Genomic DNA, 7,475 nt, shown 5'->3' on the forward strand with positions numbered 1-7,475 from the left:
GAAAGAATTTTTCTTTTACTTTTCCAAGAGGGTAGTGTACTAGGGGGGGAGGGTTGGGAGGGAGGGAAAGTGCCACAATGAATGAATGGAAATCCAAAGTCTCTGTAAATTTTCATTGAAATTAATAATAAATTTAAATTTAAAAAAAGAAAATACCATGACTTGCATCAGGTGCACCTTAATCTGATGTGGGTATATAGGTATTTACAAAGGGCTATAGGCCCTCAATGAGATGGATCAATTGGTGCAGCTATGGGACCAAGTATATCAGAAATTATAAGGATGACACAGGATAGGACAGGGTTTAGGTCTCTTGTTCATAGGGTTACTGTGAGTCATGCTTGACAGCACTTAGCAATATAGCCTAGTTCAGCCTCATTTCTCTCACCAGCATAGGCCATGTGTCATAATCAACAACAACAAAACAAACCTAGCTAGTAGGAAGTTGCTGGGCTAACCCAAAGGCCAAACCTCTGGTGGTTTAAACACCCATGACTCTGAGGGAGAAAGATGGAAAATCTCCTCTCATAATAGTCACAGCCTCCAGAAATTCCCCTGGAGGGGAATTTTGAGTCCATTTCTGATTCAGTGGCAATGAGACTAAGGCTGGTAGACATTGTAAACCAATGGTGGCTGTTCTGCTCCTATCAGAATGATTAAATGTTCCTGTTCACCTGGGATAGTGCTGGTTTGCACATGTTTTCTGAGGATAATTAATTGTTGTTGTTGGTTTTGTGTACTATAAAGTCCAAAAGGACCCATATCTGACCCTCCAGTGGGTTTTCAGAGGCAGAAAATTGCATGGGAGGAGACTCCCCATCTTTCTCCCATGGAGCAGCTGATAACCTCAAACTGTGTGACTCTGGGATCGCAGAGCAGCTTCTTGCGACTAAGCCACTAGAGCTCCCTAGTATAATTAATAGTATATACTTAATTTCAAAAGGATTCAGGCTTGGATTGTAAATGATATCATTATCCTCACTATATATATTCAAAGGAGGCCAAGTCCAAAACACCGCTCCTCTTGGCCCCTTCTCTACCCTTACAAAAAAGACTTTATATGGAATGTGTAGTCAATTCTGATTAACTGAACATAGATAATGAAATTTATTTCTCAATAAAACTAAATTAAACACTTGGAAATCTTTAGTAGAGATATGAATTAAATAGATGATAGTAGCAGAGAGAAAATAGGAAATTTGGATAACGTTCATCCATTCTACAAGTATGTATTGAACCTGCGTGCTCAATAAATGTGTTTCTTCCTTCAAGGAACACAATATCTAGCAGAAACCTCAGATTCTGTCATGGAGGTGATTCATTCAGTGACAGTTTACACAGTTTATAAGTCCATATTTTTATTCCTCTTGTCAGCAATTTCTTCATTCTGGTTGTCTGTCAGCCTGATTGGTTCTTAATTATCTTTTAAAACTTAGTTGAAGGATCATCTTCTTTTACTGTTCCATGATCTTTCCCATATTCATATCCAATAAGTAGGTATCCTGTTTTTGGTTCCTACATGGTTTATTTTAATCTTTGTTGTTGCTATTGTTGTTACATGCCGTCGAGTTATTTGCAACTCATAGCAACCCTATGTACAACAGCTCTGAACCCTGTTCTATCCTGAGCCAACCTGTCTCCAACACACCTACTCCATTACTCCAGTCACTGAATCAATCCATCTCATCAAGGGTCTTCCTCTCCTGTGCTGTCCCTCCACCCTCCCAAGCATAACGTCTCTCTCCAAGGATTGATCCATTCTTGCAACATGCCCAAAGTATGTCAGATGGAGCCTCAGAACCCTTGCCTCCAAGAAGCAACCTGGTCTTACCCTCTCTAGGACAAACCTGTTTGTTCTCTTAGCAGTCCATAATATATTCAATACTCTTCTTCAGTGCCACAGCCCAAAGGCATCAATTCTCCTTCTCTCATTCCTAGTCATTGCCCAGCTTTCTGATGCAGAGCACATAATTATGAAGACCTTGGCCTGGATCAGGCACACCTTAGTCTCCAGACTGACATCGTTGCTCTTCAGTATTTTGGAGATGTCTCTGACAGCAGACTTCCCCCACTGCAGTTTGTCTTTTGATTTCCTGGCTGCTGGTACCAAGAGTGTTGATTGCAGAGCCAAGCAAACTATATTAAACTAAATCTCTATCTATTTACCATCTATCATGACCAGTGGCCCAGTGGTGAGAATCTTTGTTTACTTGATGTTGAGCTTCAATCCATATTGAAGGCTGCAGTCCTTTACCCTCTGCAGCAAGTGCTTTGGGTCTTCCTCAGTTTCAGCAAGCAGGGTTGTGTCATCTGCATAACACAGGTTATTTATGAGTCTTCCTCCAATCCTGATGCCACATTTCTCCTCATAGAGTCCAGCCTCCCTGATGATCTGTTCTACATATAGGTTGAAAAGGTATGGAGATAGGACACATTCCCCGCATACATACTCCCAGATTTTAAACTATGCGGTGTTTACTAGCTCTATTCTTAGTCTTGGTCCAAGTATTGGTTTCTCATTAACACAATCAAGTGTTCTGAGATTCTCATTCTTCTCAGAGTCAGCCACAGTTTATTGTGATCCACACAGTCAAATACCTTTGCATAGTCAATGAAACACAGATAGACATTCCTCTGATATTCTCTGCTTTCAGCCAAGATCCATCTAACATTAGCTATAATATCCCTAGTACCATGACCTCTTCTAAAGTCAGCCTGCACATCTGACAGTTCTCTGTTGATGTGTTATTCCAGTCATTTTTTTTTTATCATTTTCAACAGAATCTTAGTTGCATGTGATATTAACGATATTGTTTGATAATTTCTACACTCTGTCTGGTCATATTTCTTTGTAATGGAAGCAAATAAAGATCTCTTCCAGTCAGTTGGCCAGATAATTATCCTCCAGATTTCTTGGAACAACTTTGTGAGTGTACCCAGGGAAGCATTTGTTTGTTGAAATTTATCAGTTGGTATGCCTGGGGTCTTGTTTTTTGCCAATTCTCTCAGAGTAGCTTGAGCTTCTTCCTTCATCACCACAGGCTCTTTCTCATAGGTTGTTTGATGAAATTCTTCTGTGTCCACCAATTCCTTTTGGTACAATGACTCTGGATACTCCTTCCATCTTTTTTTAATGCTTCCTGGATCATTCAGTATTCTGCCCATAGCATCCTTAAGCATTGTGATTCTAGACTTAAATTTGTTCTTCAATGTCTTCAGCTTAATAAATGTTGAGCAAGTTCGGCTCCTTTGATTTTCTGACTTCAGTTCTTTGTACATTTCATTATAATAATTTTGTTTTGTCTTCCTGCACTGCCCTTTGAATTCTTCGGTTCAGGTCCTTAATTTCTTGATTTCTTCCCTTTGCTTTGGCTTTTCAGGGCTCTGATGCAATTTTCAGAGTCTATACTGAAATCTTCTTTGGTCTTTTCTTCCTCCTCATTAATAGATGTAGCCTGAGATGCATTCATCAGTCTATGCCAGGAAATTTGGAGGACAGCTGTCTGGCCAACTGATTGGAAGAGGTCCATATTTGCCCATGCCCAAGAAAGGTTATCCAACTGAATGTGGACATTATCAAACAATATCATTAATACTACATGCAAGCAATATACTGCTGAAAATCATTTAAAAATTGCTAGAACAGTACATAGGAAGGGAATTGCCAGAAATTCAAGCAGAATTTAGAAGAGGCCTATCACTAATATCACACATTAGCAAAATCCTGAAGATTATCCAGAAGCAATTGGAACATTATATTGACAGAGAACTACCAGAAATACGAGCTGAGTTTAGAAGAGTCATGGCACTAAAGACATTATTGTCAAAGTCAGACGGATCTTGGTAGAAAGCAAAGAGTTCCAGAGGAATGTCTATCTGTGTTTCATTGACTATGCAAAGGCATTTGACTGTGTGGATCACAACAATTTTTGGCTAACCTTGAAGAAAATGGAATCCCAGGACACTTGATTGTGCTTATGTGAAAACTATACTTGGACGAGGAAACACTCCTCAGAACAGAGCAGGGAAACATTGCATGGTTCAAAATCAGGAAAGGAGTGTTTCAAGGCTACATCCTATCTCCATGTCTTTTCAATCTACGTGCAGAACAGATCACTCGGGATGCAAAGCTTTATGTGGAGGAATGTGGCATCAGGACTGGAGGAATACTCTTCAACAGCCTACATTATGATTATGATGACACAATCCTGCTTGCTGAAACTGAAGAAGGCCTGAAGTGTTTGCTGTGGAAGGTCAAGGACTATAGTCTTCAATACGGATTGAAGATCAACATCAAGAAGACAAAGATTCTCACCACTGGGCCAATTGGCAGCACCAGGATAGATGGAGAAGGGATTGAGGTTGTTAACAGTTACAGCTTGCTCAGCTCCACAACACCAGCAGTCAAGAATCTGCCGTCAGGGACCTCTCAAGAATACTGAAAAGCAATAATTTCAGTCTGAAGACTAAGGTGTTCCTGATCCGGGTGATTACAATTACTTGCTATGCATCAGAGAGCTAGACAGTGACTAAGGATAACAGAAGAAAACTCAATACCTTTGAATTGTGGTGATGGAGAATAGTCTTGAACATACCACGGATTGCCAAGAAAACAAATAAATCTAAGAGAGGGTAAAACCAAATTTCTCCTTGGAAGCTAGGATTTTGAAGTTCTGTCTCACATACTTTGGGCACATGGCCAGGAGAGACTGGTCCTTAGAGAAGAACATCATGCTTGGAAAGGTGTAGGGACAACCCAGGAGAGGAAGACCTCCAATGAGATGGATTGATACAGTAACTGGGGCGGTGGAGGTTGATGTGTCAGAATTAGTGAGACTGGCTCAGGGTAGGGCATGGATAAGAGCTGCTGTACATAGGGTCACTATGGGTCATAGGTGACTCCACAGAACAAAACAATAACAATATGGCAACAAGAATATCACTGCTAATATTAGATGGATCCTGACTGAAAGTAAAGTATACTAGAAGATGTGTATTTATGCTTTATTGATTATGCTAAGGCATTTGGCTGTGTAAATCATAACAAGTTGTGGCTGGCATTGGAAAGAATGGGAGTCCCAAGAGCACATAATTGTGCTCATGTGAAACCTATACCAAGAGACTGTTATGCAAACAAAGCAGGGGAACACTGCATGGTTTAAAATAAGGGAGTGAGTCAGGGTTGTATTATTTCTCCATGCCTATTTAATATGTACGCTGAACAAATTATATGAGAAGCTGAATTCAGTAAAGAAGAGTGTGGCATCAGGATTGCAGGGAGACTCATCAATAAACCTGCCTTATGCAGATGACAAGACCTTGCTTGGTGAAAGTGAGGAAGACTTTAAGCACTTGTTGCAGAAGATCAAGGAATGCAGCCTTCAGTATCAATTGCATCTCATTTTCAAGAAGACAAATATTCTCACCACTGGAGCAATGAGAAGCATCATGATGGATGGAGAGGAGACTGAAACTGTCAACAGCTTCATCTTGCTTGGGTCCACAATTAACAACCTTAGTACCAGCAGTCAGAAAATAAGGAGATGTGTTGCACTGGGAAAATCTACAGTTAGGGACCTCTTCAAATTATTGAGTAGTAATGAGGACAAAAGTGTATCAGATTCAGGCCATGGTCTTTCCAATTACTTACAATGCATCTGAGAGCTGGATGATGAATAAGGATGACAGAAAAAGAATTGACACCTTTGAATGGAGGTGCTGGAGAAGAGCACATTCCATGGAAACCAAGAGAATGAATAGATATGTCTTGGAGAGGGTGCAGCCAGAAGTGCTCCTTGGAGGCAGGAATGATGAGGCTTCACCTCACATACTTGGGACATGTTGCTAGGAGGGGCTATTCGTTGGAGAAGAACATGATGCGGGAAAGGGTGAACGGTCAGCAAACGAGAGGAAGACCCTCAACTCGGTGGGTGACATGGTGACTGCTGCAATGGGCTCTTTTTTTGTCAGGGAATGTGAGGATGGTGTAAGATAGAACAAGGTTCAGATCTTTTGTTCATAGGGTTGCTATGATTTGTAAGCAACTTGATGACACTTAACAACAACAATACTCTGATCGCCCCATACGGCAAGGATTACCTAACCTGCCTTCCCAACTTTCTGGACTTTAAGTTCCTTCATAGCAAGGATATCATTTATACAAGAACATAGTATGTGTCCAAGAAATGTCTATTTTGAACTAAACTTAAGCAGAAGAATAACATTTATCAATGTCATTGCTCTGTAGACTCACTTCTATTGCACAGACAACTGAACTGTTCTTTCTTACCCTAAATTTAGAACTACGCAGACTGACTTCCCCAGAACTCTCATGTCAAAAACCTTTCCTTTCCTTTCAATGTATAACTGGAAATGGCTACCTGGAGTGCTGAGAAAGATCTCAGGCTATATGCAGATTCAATAATAAGCAAAGGCGTAATTAATTAACTGTAAATGAGAAAGAAGCAAAGTCACGGATTAAGAGCATGTACACCAGTATTTCCCGTCTCTGGCATAGGCTGACTTTCTACCATGCACCCAGGTCCACCACCCACTTTCCCTCCCATTACTTTCGTTTTGTTTTGTACCCTTTTTTTCTTGTTTGTTTGTTTGTTTTCTGGAGGGAGCTTTTTTGTTTTTATCTTCTGACTACTTTGAACACAATTCTAGGATATTGCCAAAGGAAGCTGTTCAATAGCTACTGTGGGTTGTTGGTTTGCTTTTTAACCCAATGTATTTGCTCTCGGAGAAGTTCTTTCCTCTGACTCTGCTCCACAGACCCCAGGATCTTGTTGTTCTACTTGTTGCACTAATGAATCGGACACTAAGAATCAAAGGGAAATTTGAAGCAATAGGCAAATGAGGGATGCTCTGCCTTAACCGGTCAAAGTGATGAGTTCACACTACTTGTGTGACCCTCACTCTTTGTGGAGCCCTCTTGATTTGTGACGAGCTTATGTGTTTCTTTGACAGAAGCTTATACTTTTATTTGTATTCTTATTGTTGCACTCTGCAATATGCCTCTTCTCTATTGTCTGAGCTGATTTCCACCGGGTCTGCAGCTTCCAGGCTCCCCTTCTGCCCAGGGGCACCAGAAGAATGTATATCTGTGTTTCATTGATTATGCAAAGGCGTTTGACTGTGTGGATCATAGCAAACTGTGGCTGACTCTGAGAAGAATGAGAATCCCAGAACATTTAATCTTTCTAATGCAAAACCTATACTTGGACCAAGAGGCAGTCATCAGAACAGAGCAGGGTAACACTGCATGGTTCAAAATTGGGAAGGGCGTACGCCAGGGATGCGTCCTGTCTCCATACCTTTTCAACATGTATGCAGAGCAGATTATCCGGGAGGCTGGGCTCTATGAGGAGAATTGTGGCATCAGGATTGGTGGAAGATCTATTAACAACCGGCATTATGTAGATGACACAGCCCTGCTTGCTGAAACTGAGGAGGACCTCATGCACTTGCTG

The sequence above is a fragment of the Elephantulus edwardii genome, unplaced genomic scaffold (assembly GCF_000299155.1).
Source record: "Elephantulus edwardii isolate Elephantulus edwardi_28Jun2011 unplaced genomic scaffold, EleEdw1.0 scaffold00025, whole genome shotgun sequence".
NCBI classification, from domain to species: Eukaryota; Metazoa; Chordata; class Mammalia; order Macroscelidea; family Macroscelididae; genus Elephantulus; species Elephantulus edwardii.